At 37.3% G+C, this 18,412-nt stretch overlaps 1 pseudogene; it reads left to right on the top strand.

Moving 5' to 3' along the window:
• The first annotated feature begins 10,596 nt into the window (after positions 1–10,596).
• LOC123463944 lies at positions 10,597–10,955 on the top strand (annotated as a pseudogene).
• Positions 10,956–18,412: the final 7,457 nt, after the last annotated feature.

The raw sequence follows: 18,412 nt of genomic DNA, 5'->3' as shown, positions 1-18,412 counted from the left end.
TCTCCAGCCCCACAATAGCATTTGATATAAGTCAGTGTTGTGTCAGTATTGAGGAGGACTGCACAAAGGCTTGGACAACAGAAACCATGGCTTCCTAGGGGCCATTGGAGAAGAATTAACATAGCACCCTTATACAAAGGATATTAATGGAGTCTAAGGGCTCTAGAACAATATCAGACCATTCTGGTCAGCTAGAATTTAGACTTATGATAGAAGTCATAGCCTTGATTCACTTCCATTCTTGTGTGATCTTTGAGTTCTTTACTTCACATTTCAGCTTACAAACATTCATTTCCTTGGGATTCTTATTACAGCTTGAGAAAGATCATGTCCCACAGGAGTGTCCAACTTTTAACATTATGACATGATGGGGCCATCCTTAAATGTGTTGGGCCATTTCATATTTATCTTGAGACAACACACACAGCCTGTGCACATTAGTTGGGACATGACATTCTAGGACAATGCTATATGTACTTTGTAAATACCATACTAAGATACATATTTTTTTCTTCTGAGTATATCTTAAAGTTTTTTTCTGATATTTCAAAAAATCATTAATTTATACAATAAAGGAGTTTAAACTTAATCTTTATACTTAATTATGATAATTTCTTCCTTGTTCAAATCTTTATACGATGTTAATTCTGTGCATGAGATGCTTGATTAAAACAGAATCAGTTTGAAGTGTTTTATTTGGAAACTTTAGCCTAGTGAAAAATTTTTATTACTAAACTCAAGTTTTAAGAAATAAGCTTTCTATTTGAGAGCCCATAAAACATTTCCAGTTTACTAAAACACATTTTGAAAATCCTATAAAAATAAAATGTCTGTGTAGTAACACTTAACACTTAGGGAAGAGAAGAATCACAAGGGACAAATTGTGTGGGATTGTGATACTTTGTTATTGAAATAGAGACCCCAAATGCTCTTTGAGAAGTCATTATCAGCTGGAACATTCTGGGCACTATGTAGAACACACAGCATGACTAGTGGTCCTAATCAGGAGAAATGGGGCCTAGTACATAAAATAGTATTGGGATACACAAACCTTATGTCCCCTATCAAATGTGAGCAGGAATATTCTGTGCAGGAACATGAAGTAGGCTATCCATTCAGAGATAGTCAACTGAGAAAAGAAAGAAGGACGAAAAACTGGTAATTAATTGAAAGTGCAGAAAAATATGCCCCAGATGGCAAATAAAACAACAGGCACAGGGGAGCAGGGTGTTGGGGATGCTCCAGTGGGTTTTGTTTCACATATTTTCGTGAGAGTAAACTAGAATGGATTGTTTTAATTGTCTGGTTATAGTATCCTTTCTTTTACTTTCTGTTTCTTGTGTGTACAGCAGTTCAAATGATTTCCATATTGGAATAAATGGCATGGATATAGACACAGGTGGGGAAAAATCTTCTTCTGTTAACTTTTCTATTAACTCAAAACAGAAACAATCTTTCTCCATTCACCTTCTCTTCTTTAGGTTCTTTAATATTTTTCTCCTGTTTCACCCACATTGGAGCAGAGACAGCTGCAAACCACACATCCACAGGGAGAAGTGAAATAAAGGCAGGGAGGTCATTCAGCATTTGTTCATCTTGTGTGTCTGGTTTGTGCATATCTGTGGGCCACTATTGCAAATCTGATTGTGAATCTTATTATTTTATTGGAAAGCGCCAGTGCATATGGATGTGTGCTGGAATGCATCTGTGGGGGAACTCATATTTCATTCTTGACCACCACTGGAGTGCATTTTCAAGCAGCATGAGGAAGTCCCCATATGTCTCATAAATGTTTCACATCAGCGATTTGCTTTAACAAATAAAAATAACCGTAATAAACAGTTCTTTTATGCATGTTTTATTTCCATGACAAATGAAGCTTAAAATTAAGTCTTCTGTCATCCTATATTCTTAGTTGGGAGCAAAAATCATTAGAGAGAAACTTCCTTTCAGTCTGAATATTTGACAGTGAGTGGTCACTACCACATAAGCTTAATTAAAGTGGTAGAAAGTGAACTTATAGAAGGGAAATGATTAAGTTATTTTCCCACTAATATGATTTTTTTTACAACAATTTCCTGAAAAAGTTTTACACACTTCTACAGTATTCTAATAAGACCACACCTGGAAAGCTGAGTGTTTGCTGAAGGCATTTTACTAGAGAGGTATTTGAAAGGTATCAGACTGATAAATGAACCCAGCTGGAGGCATTGCTGCAGTGGTGGTCACAAGCCTGTTCCTGGACACAACCAGCTTGCCTGGCTGCAGCTGTCTGGCTACTACTTTGTTCTTTACAGCTGCTCTCTAGACACTATCCATCTGAAAGGGCCACTTAGGTTTCATAGGGTACAGGAACTCTCTTTATATGAAGTGTTATTATTCAGTACACATATCAGTTATATATATATATATGCTATAATAATAATGCTTATTTAAATGTATTTCAGGGCAAATACATGAACCAAGACCAAAAAATAACATTGTACATATGTGCACACATGATCTATATGACAGCTCTTCAAATGTAGAAAGTAATCTTTTTCACAGCTACAACACAACAAAGGAGAGAGGAGAAGTGCTAAGGAAAGTAGAATTTTAAAAGCTAATCATTTCTTTGCAGTTATTGTCCTGATTAGGTGTTTGTTTGTTGGTGACACAGGCTCTTTGGTAGCGCTGTTTTACCAGGTATTATTTATCCCAGACTGACTTTAACATCCTCAACCTCTCCTGTGCTGTGATTCCAGGTGTGAACCATCATCCCTGGAAAATGATTTTGACTCTATTTTTATAGTTGCTTCTCATATAAGAAGATATAGAAGCCCACTTTGTGAAACATGAGAATTTGGAGAAATCACATGCCAAAGATTACCTACATATTTACTTGGGCAAATAACCAAGGAAAAGATATTGTGTCCAAAACAGGGTTTTAAACATTTCAGTATCAATCTTATTTTAACTTATTTTAATTTATTTGAACTTATTAAATAGTAAGAGGAGTCTCACATTAGTTTAAAATACAAATTTTATTGTAGAAAGACATATAAGGAAGCCAAAAAAAAAAAAAATACATTCTCTAACATGACCACACGGTACATATGTATCTTTATTGCTAAAGAACTTTTTCTACACTTGGATCTTCTGTAAATGTGTATAAACAATGTATATAGAAAGTTTGTCAGATTTTCATAATGTTCTGCACTGTGTGAAATTTTATTAATAATTGACCTTTTGCTCAGTCTTTCTTCCTCACAGATATTATGGATTCAATGTTGTGTCCCCCAGCAGCGTCCCCCATCCATGCCTGAGCCTCCTTTACTGATGCAGTCTGAGTGCTGCACTGTACTGTTGGCCCTCATTGTTGCCCCACAATGTGTGGTGCTCCTCACAATAACCTGACAGATGTGAAACTAGGAGATGATGTTTGGATGCTACACAGATATCCAGTTTCCTAAGTTCTACTCAGCTACCAGTTTTCACCCTGCCACGTGACTTTTGAAGTTGGTATCATTATTTTTCCTGACTATTATTTATTTATTTATTTTTGTTAGGCATGGACGTATTTAGTTTGTAAAGAACACATGTTGATACTATCCTGACCCTCCTCTCTGCCCCTTTTCTAAAGAGGCCTTCCTCATTGTTGATACAGGTCAACCCCATGGGGATTGTGGATCATGCATTATGGGGAGGAGGCAATGTATCTGTGCAAAATGTCACAATTTGTGGCTCTAACAATCTTTATGCCTCCCTCTCCTGCAAAATTCCCTGAGCCATGCTGGGAGCATTTTAAGTCTACTTCAGTGATGGGCACTTAGGAACCTCTGGATCTCTGGTTTGATAGGTGTTGAGTGCCCTCAGTCTCTATCTACTTCATCCTTGTGCTGGTTTCAAATTCACTAAGAAAGCAGAACTCTTGTCTATTTCCCCAATTCCTCTGTGGTTGCAGTGGGAGCCAGGGTGGAGTGCACTGGGTCATTTATCTCCTTAGGTCCAGCTCCCACCTGAGAAAGAGAAGCAGATTCTCCAACAGAGAATAAAGTTAGCAGCAGCAGGGACTCAACAGAACACAGACTGCTCTGCTGTTCTGTTTACTTTGGGAATGGAATTCAGATTGAGATCCCCCTACTCAACTTCAGGATACCTCCTCCAGCCAGGCAGCTGAAGATCCAAGTTGTAAGTTTTAATAGAACACCTGAGTTTGTGGGGAATATACATTTTAAGTGCCACAATGTCCTTTACTAAGTACTTTTCATTTATTTATATATTTTTACAATTTGCTTTCATTTGACTCAATATAATTTACAGAGACCTATGAAAGACTAAACATACTATGTCCCCGAATATATATGGCAACATTCCTGACTTTATTTTCTTTCCTCATACTAAAACTATTAATTTCTGAGGTATTATGATATATCTAGTAAAGCTAGCAGCAAATAACCTGTTGTGATGGTCACACAAGTGCAATAATGGCACGCAGCCATGGTGGGAAACCAACTGGTCTTGAATTGGCTAAATGTTCCCTCAGTGGTATGGAATCCATAGCTGGATCTGAGAAACAAGTCAGAAACATATCCAAACATAAGCCCGCTTTCCATTATTAAACTACCACCAATTGTGGGCTACAGGAGGTCCTACACCTATTAAATACTCTATAAAATGTAAGAGATATCTCATTTGTCTGGTGCTAACTTACTCTTCATTGGAGAATTTGCTTCTCTTTTTCAGATAGATGTAAATCCTAAGGAGAGAGCCACCACATCATTCCTATAGTCTAGTCTCTTTGCTATTCTTGCATATTTTTTTCATAATATATAATAATCCCCTTTTTACTTCTGTGAACATACTTGCTAATTAGACTTATTATGCAAAAGTATGTCACATCTTTGCGTTCAAATCCACTCCTAGACCCTCGAGAAAACCGTCCTTTCTTCATATAGGAAGCACTGCTTTCAAAAGGGCTACAGTTTATTTAATGTATTATTGTTTCAGCAGCTATAACTTTTAAAACATATACATAGGTATCATTTTACCAGAATAGCATTCTCTTTTGAATGGGCTAGCTATTGTACATTCATAAAAATCTTCTATTTTAAAAACAAAGTCTTGATCTATCTTTTCTTCTTTATATGTGTTTTGTTTTGCTCTAGCATATAATTGTCATTTGCTTTAAAATTGTTGAAGGTAGGCTTTCTATTCTTACATTTTCAAATTCTTGTCTGTTATTTTATTTTTTTCTTTTTGGAAAGACCTTCATATTAAAATCAGGCTGTCCAATGTTTTTAACTTGAATAACCTTTGTTTTCAGTATTCCTAAGACAGATACATTAAACATTAACTTGAAAATTTGAAATCTTAGAAAATCTACATTTATTCTTTTATGAAACTAAAAAGTGCACACATTTTAAGCCTGTACATAATACTTTAAATATTACTAAGCTTGTGTCACAAACACAACTATGCTTCTCTATCTACTCTGTTTTTACTGCAGAGTCTGCTTCTATTGCTAAATAGATGAATGAAAAATAAAGGAAAGGTAGAATTTACATTTTAGGAAAATATGCACAATTTGAATTTTCCCTTGTCCTCTCTCTCTCTCTCTCTCTCTGTGTGTGTGTGTGTGTGTGTGTGTGTGTGTGTGTGTGTGTGTGTGTATCTGTGTGATATTTGACATGTGGAGGTCAAAGGACAATCTGAGATAATGGTCCTTGCTTTCCACCCTGTTTTCAAGCATGTTCTCCTATTGTTCCGTGCAGTTTTCACCAGACTATCTGGTCTGAAAGCTTCTGGGAGATTCCCCTCTCTTTGCTTCCCATTTCACCTTAGGTATGCTGGTATTAGAGATGCCTGCTACAACATCCAGCTTTATGTGGGTCTTGGTTATAAAACTCAGACCCTTGTGCTTGCATGGCAAGGTTTTTATGCACTGAACTATCTCACCAGCCTCCAGTTAGTGTTTTCTGTGATTTTTTTAGTTGATGTGATAAGGAAATGTATTTTCTTTTCTGGAGACAAAGTGTACATGGAAGAAATATTCATCATTTGAGAATTAATGTAAGGATGAAGTTTATTCATAGCTGTATAAAGGAGATTACATGGAAGGTTGCTGAGAGTTTACTGTACTTAAGAATAAGGAATTCTATTATTTTATTACCCAACCATAGATAATTATGAATTGTATTTTTTCATTTAGCTAGAAAAAATAGTACTGACTATTTTGACTAGAAAAAAATGTTCTGATATGTGGATCCTAACTTTTAATGTTTATATATGTATATAACCTGAAACGAAGTAAAGATAGGGAAATATACAAAAGAAGAAGAGGTGGAAAAGATAGGGAAAGGAATTTCTTTTAATGTGGGAAAATACCCGAATGAAGCTAAATTTTTTTAAGCCAATAAAATTTTAATGAAAAAGCAAAATTAAAAGAATCATAAAGTGATGTTGTATCTTGTCAAAGGCCTTTTGTGCATTGATTGAAATGGTTATGTGGTTTTTATGTTTAACCTTGTTTATGTGATATACTACATTGACAGATTTCTGTACTTTGAACCACCCCTGTAGCTCATGACCTTAAACAGTCACTCAACCAATGGGATCACATGAAGCTGAAGAGTTTCTTTACAGACAAGCATGAAATAAGTAAAGCGGATAGATTACCCACAGAATGGGAGAAAATATTTGCGGGTTATCCAACTGATAGAGGCTTAATCTCTATGATCTACAAAGCACTCAAAAATCTAAACAGTAAAAAGTCAAACACCCCACTCACAAAACAGGGCAAAAACCTGAACAGGCAGTTCACAGAGGAAGAAATACAAATGGCAAACACACACTTAAGAAAATGTTCATCATCCCTAATAATCAGGGAAATGGAAATTAAAATAACTATGAGATTCCACTTTACCCCAGTAAGGATAGCAAACATCAAAAAGTCAAATGAAAATAAATGCTGGTGAGGATGTGGAGAAGTAGGAACACTCATCCACTGTTGGTAGAAATGTAAGATGGTACAACCACTTTGAAAAACAATATGGAGACTCCTGAAAAAGCTGACTATAGAGATACTAACAGATCCAGGTACTCCCTTACTGGGCATCTACCCTAAAACCTTCAAACCATATGCCAGAGATATTTGTTCAACCATGTTTGTAGCAGCTCAATTCATAACAGCTGGAATCAACTCAGATGCCCATCACTAGAAGAATGGATAACTAAGATGTGGTATATCTACACAATGGAATTCTATACAGCAGTAAGAAAAAATGACACAAAGAAATTTGAGGAAAAATGGTTGAACCTGGAACAGATCATGCTCAGTGAACTTACACAATCACAGAAAAAAACATCGCCACATACTCTCACTCATCTTCAGCCCCTAGACTGAATCTACCCAAGATGCCTTACATAACCAGCAAGCATCTCATAGACTAGACAATAGGATGGGTGGGGAGGGAGGGGAGGGCAATGGAAGGGGTGGGGAACACAAATCTAGACCCAAATGGCAACGGTACCATAAAATTCTACATCCTAAAAGGCAAACCAAATGGCTGAACCTTCACCAAGCCCTTAGAGGGAACACCTGAACCACAAGACACTGGAGAGGGTATGATGAAGACTGACCTTAATCTTCTACAGTTTCTCTCTCTCCCTCCCTCTCTCTCTCTCTTTCTCCCTTTCTCTCTCTTCTCTCTATTTTATATTACTTATCTTTTTCTTCCTCTTTTTAGTGGGCACTGACCTGTAACTCCCAGTACCAGCATGTGGCTATCATCCACAATGAGCTTTTGATCAGAGAGACCTAAAACATTTCCTAAAAGTAAAAGAAAGACATTTCTGTCAGAGTCCTTGATGACCAATCAAAGGTTAGTGGTAAGACCCTACTGCTGAAGACATCTTATGTGGTGGACACATAAAATGGAATGGCATGGCTGAAAACTGGAAGAGAGTCAGTCCCCAGACAGTAAGCACGTCTATTGCCAGAAGGTGCTATTTGGGCAACTGGGGGAAAATGACCAATATCTCTCCAAGCAACTCACGGTCTAACCTGCTTAGCAGAAAATAACCTGTCATGATGCTCACACAAGTGAAATAGTGGCACACAGCCATGGTGGGAAACCAACTGCTCTTGAATCAGCTAAATGTCCCCTCAGTGGTACAGGACCCATAGCTGGAGCTGGAAAACAAGTCAGAACCATATCCAAACATGAGCCTGCTCTCCATTATCAAGCTACCACCAATTGTGGGCTACAAGAGGGCCTATACCTATTCAATTCCCTATAAAAATGTAAGGGATATCTCACTTGTCCTGGTGCTAACTTAATCTCTGTTGGAGAATCTGCTTCTCTTTTACAGATAGATGTAGATCCTAAGGAGAGAGCCACCCCATCATACCTCAAAAAGGCCCCAGCTGAAACTAAGAACAACTGGCAAAACAAGCAAGTGTGCTATTTTCTTGGTGAACTGGGTACCAGCACAAGGGTGAAAGAGATCAACACAGAGATAAATCAACTCCTATAAAATCAGAGATCCAGAGACCAAGAGGCCCCCAACACCTCATCACTGAAGCATACCAAAAATGGACCCAACATGGCTCAGGGAAATTTGGGGGAAGAGGAGGTGAAAAGAATGTCAGAGCCACATGTTGGGTCATGATATGCAGACATTTATCCTACCCATAACTGTGGGCTAACTTCAGAATGCAAGACCCATATACCTCAACAAGGAGGAGCCAAGATGTGTGGTAGGTAATGGATGAGCCCAGTAATGGTACCAAATTGACTGTATTCACTGAGTACAAAACTAATTAATTTTTAAAAAAAGCACTATAAGATTGAGGAGATATATATGTGCATTATAATTTAAGGATTAGTGTTTAAAAATGTTTATATTCATTTAAACATCACATGGTGCCCAATAACTATGTACAATTTTAATATTATGATATAATATTTTACCTTTTTAAGAAAGGAAGTCTTTTTGAGAAGACTCAATTGTTAAAGTGTTGATGCCCAAACATGAGGGCTGGAGTTTGGATCTCTAGAACCCATGTAGAATGCTAGGCAGGTCTGCATGTTCCTGCAATATGAGCACTTGGGAATTGAAGACAGTAGCATCTCTGGGGGGTAGCTGGCTAACTATTCAAGCCAAATTGGTGAGCTCCACATTCTGTGGCACACTTTGTCTCAAAATCTAAGTTGGAGTTTGAGGAAAATAATTCTCAAAAGTTAAATGGAAATTCATGAATTGTCAATATTTTCTTTATAATAATGCATAGTATCTAGCTTCCATGAGTTTAGGCATAGCTAATATATTTTTAACTTTCATTGAAAATTTTCATACATGCAGCTACTGCATTTTGATCTTAATATCCTCCCACTTTGTTGTCCCTCACCCACCTCCTCCACTGAACCCCTTCTTTTTTCAGACTAGTCCCTCTTTTATTTGATGTTCTATTTTTTCTGAAATAGCTAACGTACTTTTAAAATGTGATACAATATAATCCAATACAAAATGTAAAATCATAGCAACACTTTAGGTAAGCAGAGATAAAGTTAAAATAAGTGATTATGAGAGTGAAACAATATTTCCAAAAAAGAGTAACAAAATATCTGGCTTAATTGTATTGCAGTTGGCTCTGAAAGCTAGAACATCAATTAGAGGAGAGAGTACATTAGAAACTAATATGAAAAATATAATTAGTGAGTACAGAAAAAATATTTTCTAATAGCAAACAATTTTTGAAATATAGGAGGCTTTTATTTTCTCAGTGAAGATATTGATTTTGAGAAACATAAATGCCATTTATTCAGAAAATCCACCTTTTTCTTTCAAAATAAGAATGACAATTCACACTCACTAAAAATTAGTCTGAAACATTGAAAACACATTTTCTGATTAAATATGTTGCATATGAATAATGTTAAGTATCATGTGAAAACTTATACCCATATTTACTACACAATAGTATTTGGCAGGAAAAAATACTATTAAAAAAAAAACAAAAACGTTTTATTTGTTTTCAAGGAGAGATGAGAAATAGAGAGAAAAAGATAAACAGAGAATGGGCATGCCAGGGCCTTCAGCCACTGAAAATGAACTCCAGATGCATGCATTACCTTATGCACCTGGCTTTATGTGGGTACTGGGGAATTAAGCCCAGGTTGTTAAGTCCTGTAAATAAGTACCTTAATTTCTGAGTCATCACTCCAGCACACATTTAGTATTTCTAAAATAAAGTTAATTCAATTAATTATGTCATGATGACTTTTATATTTGTATTTGTTTTGCGACAATATTCTTCTTGCCTCCTATACAGTACAGGCAAGCCTGTAACTCACTTTGTAGCCCAGTTGGCCTTGAACATGTCGTCCTGCTGCTTCCTCTTCCAGAATGCTGGGATTATAGGCATTCCCCACAATGTTGTCCAGCCACGCTTAAAGTGGTGACACTTCCTATCATTTTTCTTGATAAATCGGATTTGCAATGAGTAAATTTAAAAGTTACTATTGGAAGGAAGTGTGGCTGTCCCGTGCCAGGTGAGAGCAGGCTCCCGACCTACTGCCAGGGCCGGTCTGGAGTAACCTCCCCCACCAAAAAATGTCTGGATTTCTAGAAGATATGAGGTGCTCGGAATGCACTGGTTGAGGGTAAAAGTGAACTATTGCCTCTCTTGCTGCTGGTATTCTGGATTAATGCAGAATGGACAGGTCCAGGGCAACAGCTACAGCGAAGGCTGCCTGGGACAAACAGGTGCTCACATTCCCCTCTTTATTAGTTTCATGTTGGCCTTTTGATCTCTGATCTCAATGTGGATTCTCTTTGGAGGCTATGTTGCTAAGGAAAAAGTCATAGTATATCCAGGAATTGCTGTATTTTTCCAGAATGTCTTCATCTTTTTTTTTGGGGGGGGGGGGTTGCTGGTTTTCAAGTTTGGCCACACCAAAGACTTGTGGTAAGGAAGAGTCAAATTTGGGCAGCACAGCCACCCTGCATGTTTTTTTTGTTTGTTTGTTTGTTTTTTTTTAGGCTCCCCTGTCTTTTGTAATGCTGTTTTCTTTTTTTTTTTTAATGTTTTTTTTTGTTCATTTTTTGTTTATTTATTTGAAAGTGACAGAGAGAGAGGGAGAGAAAGAGACAGATATAGAGAGAATGGGTGGGCCAGGGCTTCCAGCCACTGCAAACGAACTCCTGATGCCTGTGCCCTCTTGTGCATCTGGCTAACGTGGGTCCTGGGGAAATGAGCCTCGAACAGGGGTCCATAGGCTTCACAGGCAAGTGCTTAACCGCTAAGCCATCTCTCCAGCCCTGTAATGCAGTTTTCTACCCTTACTTCTGAATGTAGTCTCAGCTTCAAGTTGTTTAATGCTAAAATCATGAGACCTCCATAATGTAACATCTGCACAGCACACAGCAAGTTGTACACTTGCCATCTTTGGCAGTGTTCAAGGAACTGTTCATATGAGTACCTGTCACATTAGTATCATGACATAAAGAGAAGTAAATTATGCAGACATGGTGGAGTCATCTGTATGAGTATTTGATTGGAAGTCCGGTGTGTTTGTTAAAACATGGCCTCTTTTGTGTCAGACATTCATGGTGTATAGACATCTTGTTATTAAAAACTATTGTGTGGTCACACACAAAAAAAGTTACTATTGTAATAAACAAAGTGGTCAAACAAACTATACTGAATGGCTTGTGTTCCCTTATGAACACAATATTTATTCTAAGAGGAATCTTTATGAAATAGTTAGCATGAGGAAAGAAACAAAACAAAACTATTCAGCCTCTATGTTTATGAAGGGATGACCTTCAATATCTTCCCTCATCAGAGGGCAGGGGGAGAATTTACATACCAGGACCTTCAGCCACTGCAATCAAACTATAGTCTTGTATGCATGTGAGACCGTGAGTGTCACCTTATGTGTTTGGCTTATGTGGGATCTGGAGAGTCAAACATGAGTCATTAGGCTTCACAGGCAAGTGCTTTAACTGATAAACCATCTCTCCAGTCCCTTATTTTTGGTAAAACAGTATTGACACATAACTACATTTTTTGGGGAAAATGCCTTATCCTCATTTGTTTAGAATAGCACTGTTATTATAAATAGCATACTAGATATATAAATATAAAATCCAAAAGAAAATCCAAATAGCTCAAAGATCTCAGTATGAGACCCTAAACTCTGAAACTGCTACAGGTAAAAGTAGGGAGTACACAAGATAAGGAGGCAGGATAGGACTTGGTTGCTCAAGAAAACCAAAAATTGACAAATGGGAGCACATGAAATAAAATCTACTGTAAATCACAGGAAACTGTCAGGTGAGAGATGATGCATCCTACAGAACTGGCAAAAAAAAATCTTTGCCAGCTACATACTTTACAAAAGATTAATATCTAGAATGTACAAAGACCTAAAATCCCCTAAATATCAAGAACACAAGCATTCAAAAATAGGAGATGGAACTGAACATAGAGTACATAAAAGAAGAAATAAAAATAGCTATTTTTTTTTAAAGTGGTCAACATCCTTAGCCACCAGGGAAATGTAAATTAAAACTATTTTGAGATTCCATCTCACTCTGGCCAGAATAATTAGCATCAGAAAATAAATGACAACAAATGCTGACAACTGTGTTGGGAAAAAGAGACCCTTATTTATTCGTGTGCTAGTGTTGAACCATTATGTAAAGTGGTACAGACATTTCCGGTAATAAAACTAACTCATGACCCAGCTAAACCATTCCTGGGCATGTGCCCTAAAGGCTCTACACTCTACTTCAATGATATGTTTATTTTTGCTCTATTTATAATAACTAAAAAATGTAATCAGTCTAAATGTCCATTAAGTAATGAATGGATGATGATGTGGTGGTATGTATACTCAATGAGACTTTTTCAGCTACAAATAACAATGAAATTATGGAAAATATAGGGAAATTGATGGGATTGGCAATGGTCATACAGAGTGAGGCTATGACAGGTTCAGAAATACAAACACAGCATGTTCTACCCCTCATCTTGCATGTTCCTTTAAATGCAGAGACTAGCTTTGAAATTTCTAGATTGGTGGCTAAATGTTGGTGTATCTGTAGAGACCAAGAAACTAGAAGGTATATACTAAAGTAGGCTTTGTAGGGAGTTAGTGGAAGAAGTGATATATAAAAATACAGCAGGGGAGTAGTGGAGGAAGGGAGAGATTTAAACAGACATGGGGTGAAGGAATGAGTGAGAGAGGGTGGGAAGATGAATCAAAATTAAGGTTACTTCATAATCCAATGAAAATATCATTTAAAACAAATTTTTTGAATGAAGGTCTGCTATGTGAGTGGATAAAGATGCTCTTTGAAGCAATAAGATATTAGTTATAAATTCTAGTGCCGGAAATGAGATACCTCCCAAAGAGTTATTGGTCAGGAAGGATACAGAGGCCATCAAAACAATGTAGGCCATTGCCATTGCTCTTGGTTGCCCACCAAAACTAAAGAGTAAGTCCCTATGCTGAAGATAATACATGTTTCAATTGCAGGTCATATAGTCATTAAAATGGAACTGACCTGGAACCTTCCTTCCTGATGGCTAGCTTTCTTCATGACAGAAGGTGCTATGCAAGCTTCTATGGGAGAAAAACCCTACACAACAGTGAATCCTAGATATTCTGCAGACCCACTGTTAGGCAAGAAAAGACCACTAATGCAATAGTGGCATGAATACTATGGAAGTAACCTCTCATTTCCTGATTGGATTTGAGATTATAGATTTCAATATAACAAAGTGATATGCAGGAAATACTGGCATTTGTAACTTTGAGGCTTTAGATATCTCATTAATCTATTATCTACTTAAACATTATCTAGGAGTGAGAGGCAGCATACATTGAATTATGCTCATATGAATGACACTAAAGGTGTGAATACAGTGTTATATAGACTGTATTCACATAAAACCCTATTGGGAAGGTTATCATTTTATTCAACAAAATTAAGACACACAACTGTCTGAAAAATATTGGGGGATTATAAGCAGACCTAAAAATATTCTCTCTTAGGTTATAGAAAAACCAAATGGAAAGGGAATATTCAAAGCAACAATTCATATGTTAGCCATATTTTCAAAGGTTTCTAGTCTTTAAAAATAGTAGATTAGCAATAAATCACTCTTCCCATAGCGGATGAGAGGTATATAATATAGTGAATGAGATGGTAAGCAGTCATTGTTAATCCATAATCCACTAAAATTAAATACTTCTTCTTCTTCTTTTGTAATTTTAACTTTATTTTCTGAGAAGACAGCTTTTCTTCAGTATCTGAGAATCACCCTCTTTATATGGTCTTTGGTGACCATCATGGAGCCCTAGCAGGTCTAAATCTGGGTGGAGAGGTTTGGTCCTTCTGGGCTTCTCCAGATCGATTCCTGACCAACAACGCACACAGTAATGCAGCTTCACATAGAAGTTGGGAAGAACATAAGCTTCCAAGACACTTGCTTCAGAAATGTCTCTGACTACAGTGGCTTCCACTATGTTCCAAATGGCAAACTTCTTGATTGCCTTGTCCTTGGCCATGTATGGGGTGCAGTTTGTGCAGTGGCTATGCTGCATGTGCCCATGGTCTGTATTGGCTCTACAGTTGTCCCTTAGTTTCTTTGTCATCTTGGAAGCCTGAGCCAGGAAGCTCATTTAACTTTCATGTGTCACAAAAGCTGGCCATTAATAGTATTATTTTTAAATCCATCGATTATATATAGTGAAAGTTAGAATCATATACTAATTGACCTAAAAAGATTCTGCTCTAAACACAAGTTCAAAATGTATGAATACTTTAACAAATAATTTATGCAAGCTTCAGACCTTGAAGTTCAGATTAAGTTTTTTTTTTAATTTTTAATATCTATTTTATTTTTATTATTAGATATGGACATATTTTACATGTAGACATCACATGTTGGTGCCATTCTTTCCCACTTCCCCACCAGTTTTCTGAAGTGGCCTTCTTCATTGGGGGTGCAGGTCAATCCCATGGGTATTCTGGGTCATGCATTATGGGACAGCAGTCAGTTATGGGGGAGAGACAATGTGTCTGTGCAAAATGTCCCAACTTGTGGCCCTAACAATCTTTCTTCACCCTCTTCTTCAAGTTTCCCTGAGCCATGCTGGTAACATTTTAAGTTTACTTCAGTGATGGGCATATAGGAGCATCTAAATGTCTTATTTTTTAGGTGGTGAGTTTCCTCAGTATCTTTCTCCATCACCCTTGTGCTGATATCAGCTTAACTAAGAGAGCAGCATTCTTGCTCATTTCTCCAATTCCCCTGTGGTTTCAGTTGAGCTGGGGTGGAGTGTGCTGGGTCGTTTATCTCCTCAAGTCCAGTTCCCATCTGAAAAAGAGAAGCAGATTCTCCAATGGAGAGTGAAGTCAGGGCACCAGTTACATGGGATAACCATTATTAATTTAGAGAGAATTATAAGGGTTTAGACACTTCTGTAGTGTAAGATTTGTGGGAGTTTGTCAATGGAAAGCAGAATCATTATCTGGATATGATTATGACTTGTTTTCCAGTTTCAGACATGGTTACCTTTCCACTGAGTGGATCTGTTAGCTAATCCAAGAGCAGTTGGTTACCCACCAATGCTGTGTGCAACTATCACACTAGTGTGAGCATCATATCAAGTTGTTTGCTTCTGAGTCATTTAGACTTTGAGTTGCTTGGACAGATGTTGGCCACTTTCCCCTAGTAGCTCAGGTAGCACCTTCAAGCATTAGATTGGCTAATTATCTGAGGACTGTCTCTCTCTGGATTCCAGTCAGGTTTCTCCATGGTCCGTGCTGAGAGCAATTGGTGTCTGGAACAGTAGGATTTTAACATTAACCTCTGGTGGGTAATCAAGTGCCCTGACAGAAGTCTGTCTTGTTTGTTTTGGGAGATCTAGTAGGTCTCTCTGATCAACAGCTCATTGTGGATGTAGATCACATGCTGGTACAAGGAATTACAGGCCAGCACCAAGGGAAAAGAAACAATCAAAATCCAGAGAAGAAAGAGAAACAGGATAAATTTAAGATGAGGTTTGGCCTCACTCTCTCCAGGTTCCTTTGATTCAGGTGTTCCCTCTAAGATTTGCTTGAGGGTTCCACATTTTAGTCTGATTTCCAAGATATATGATTCTATGGTACCAGTTCAATTTGGGATCAGATATTTTTGTCCACCCACCCCACCCTTTCCCTTCACCCAAGCCCTGCTCCTCCTATTGTCCAAGCCTCAAGATGCTATTCAGTTATGTCAGCAACTTGGGCTGAGCCAGGTTAGGAATTTCAGATAAGTGAGATCATGCAACAATTGCGTTTCTGTGATTGTGTGAATTCACTTAAAATGATCTGTTGCCTGTTCAACCATTTTTCTACAAATTTCAATGTCTCATTTTCTTACTGCTGAGTAGAATTCCATTGTGTAGATATACCATATCTTGGTTATCCATTCATCCAATGATGGGCACCTGGGTTGAGTCCAAGTCTTAGCTATTATGAATTGAGCAGCTATAAATGTGGTGGAGCAAATATCTCTGAATAGAGATGTGGAGCTTTTAGAGTAAATGCCCAGTAAGGGAATAACAAGATCTGTTAGCAACTCTATATTCATCCCTTTCAGGAGTCTCTGAATTGATTTCCACACTGGTTGTACCATCTTACACTCCAAGGAACAGTGACTGAGGGCTCCAATTTCTCCACAGCCTCACCAACATTTGTTTTTATTTGCATTTTTAATGTTTGCTATCCTTTCTGGGGTAATGTGGAATCTCATAGTTGTTTTAATTTGCATTTCTGTAATGGTTAGAGATGTTGAACATTTTCTTAAATGTGCGTTAGCTATCTATAATTCTTCCTTTGAGAACTGCCTATTTAGTTTTCTGCCCCACTTATGGAGTGGGCTGTTTGATTTTTTATTGTTTAGTTTTTTGAGTTCTTTTTAGATTCTAGATATTAGGCTTCTGTCAGTGTTATAGCTGGCAAATATATTCTCACATTCAGTGGGTAATATATAGACTCTACTTATGGTTTATTGTCTGTGCAGAAGCTGTTTAGCTTCATGAGATCTCATTGGTTGAGAGCTTGTTTAATTTCCTTGGCTACAGGTGTTTTGTTCAGGAAGTCTTTTCCCAGTCCTATATCGAGGAACATGATTCCTACTTTTTCTTCCAGTAGTTGAAGTGTTTCAGATCCTATATTGAGGACTTTAATCCATTTGGACTTGATTTATGTGTATGAAAAAATGAGTGGGTCTAATTTCATTTTTCTACATATGGCCATCCAATTTGTCCAACGCTATTTGTTAAAGATGCTGTCTTTTCTTCAGCCTACATTATTGGCTCCTTTGTCAAAGATCAAGTAGCTGTAGTTGCTTGCCATAAAGTCTGGGTCTTCAGTGCTGTTCCATTGGTCTATGTTTCTGATTTTATTCCAGTACCATGTTGTTTTTGTGACTATGGCTTGGTAATATAGGCTTATATCAGGTATGCTAATACCACCAGCACTGTTTCTTTTGTTGAGGATATGTTTGGACATCTGAGGTCTTTTGCCATTCCATATAAATTTTGAGATCATTTTTTCAGTGTCAGTGAAGAATGAAGCTGGTATTTTTATTGTTATTGCATTAATTTTGTATATTGCTTTTGGTAGAATTGCCATTTTCACAATATTAATTCTACCTATCCAGGAACATGGGAAGTACTTCCATCTTCTTAAGTCCTCCTTTATTTCTTTCTTGAGTGTTTTTATATTTTCATTATATAGTTACTTCATATCCTTCATTAGTGTTATTAAACTGCATTTAAATTTTTCTTTGTATTTGAAAATGGAACAGTCCCACTGATTTCTTAACTCTGCTTATTTGTTCTTTGCATGTAGAAAAACTAATGATTTCTGTGCATTGATTTTGTATCCTGCCAGTTTGTTGAAGAAATTTATCATCATTAGAAGTTTGAGGATGGGGCTGGAGAGATGGCTTAGTGGTTAAGTGCTTGCCTGTGAAACTCAAGGACCCCAGTTTGAGGCTTGCTTCCCCAGTACCCACGTTACCCAAGGGGGCACACACGTCTGGAGTTTGTTTTCAGTGGCTGGAAGCCCTGGCATGCCCATTTTCTCTCTCTCTCTCTGCCTCATTCTCTCTCTGTCTGTTGCTCTCAAATAAAGAAATAAAAATAAACAAAAAATAAAAAAGAAGTTTAGGAATGGAGAATTTCGGGTCACTTATATATAGGATCATGCCATCTGCAAATAGGGCTAACTTGCCTTCTTCCTTTCCAATTTGAATCTCTTTTATTTATTTGTACTGTCTTATTTCTTGGGCTAGTACTTCTAATACTATATTGAAGAGCAATGGTGAGAGTGGACACCCCTGTCTTGTTCCTAATCTCAGTGG

Source organism: Jaculus jaculus, chromosome 10, assembly GCF_020740685.1.
Source record: "Jaculus jaculus isolate mJacJac1 chromosome 10, mJacJac1.mat.Y.cur, whole genome shotgun sequence".
Classification (NCBI taxonomy): Eukaryota; Metazoa; Chordata; class Mammalia; order Rodentia; family Dipodidae; genus Jaculus; species Jaculus jaculus.
This window is presented reverse-complemented; position numbering and strand designations above follow the sequence as displayed.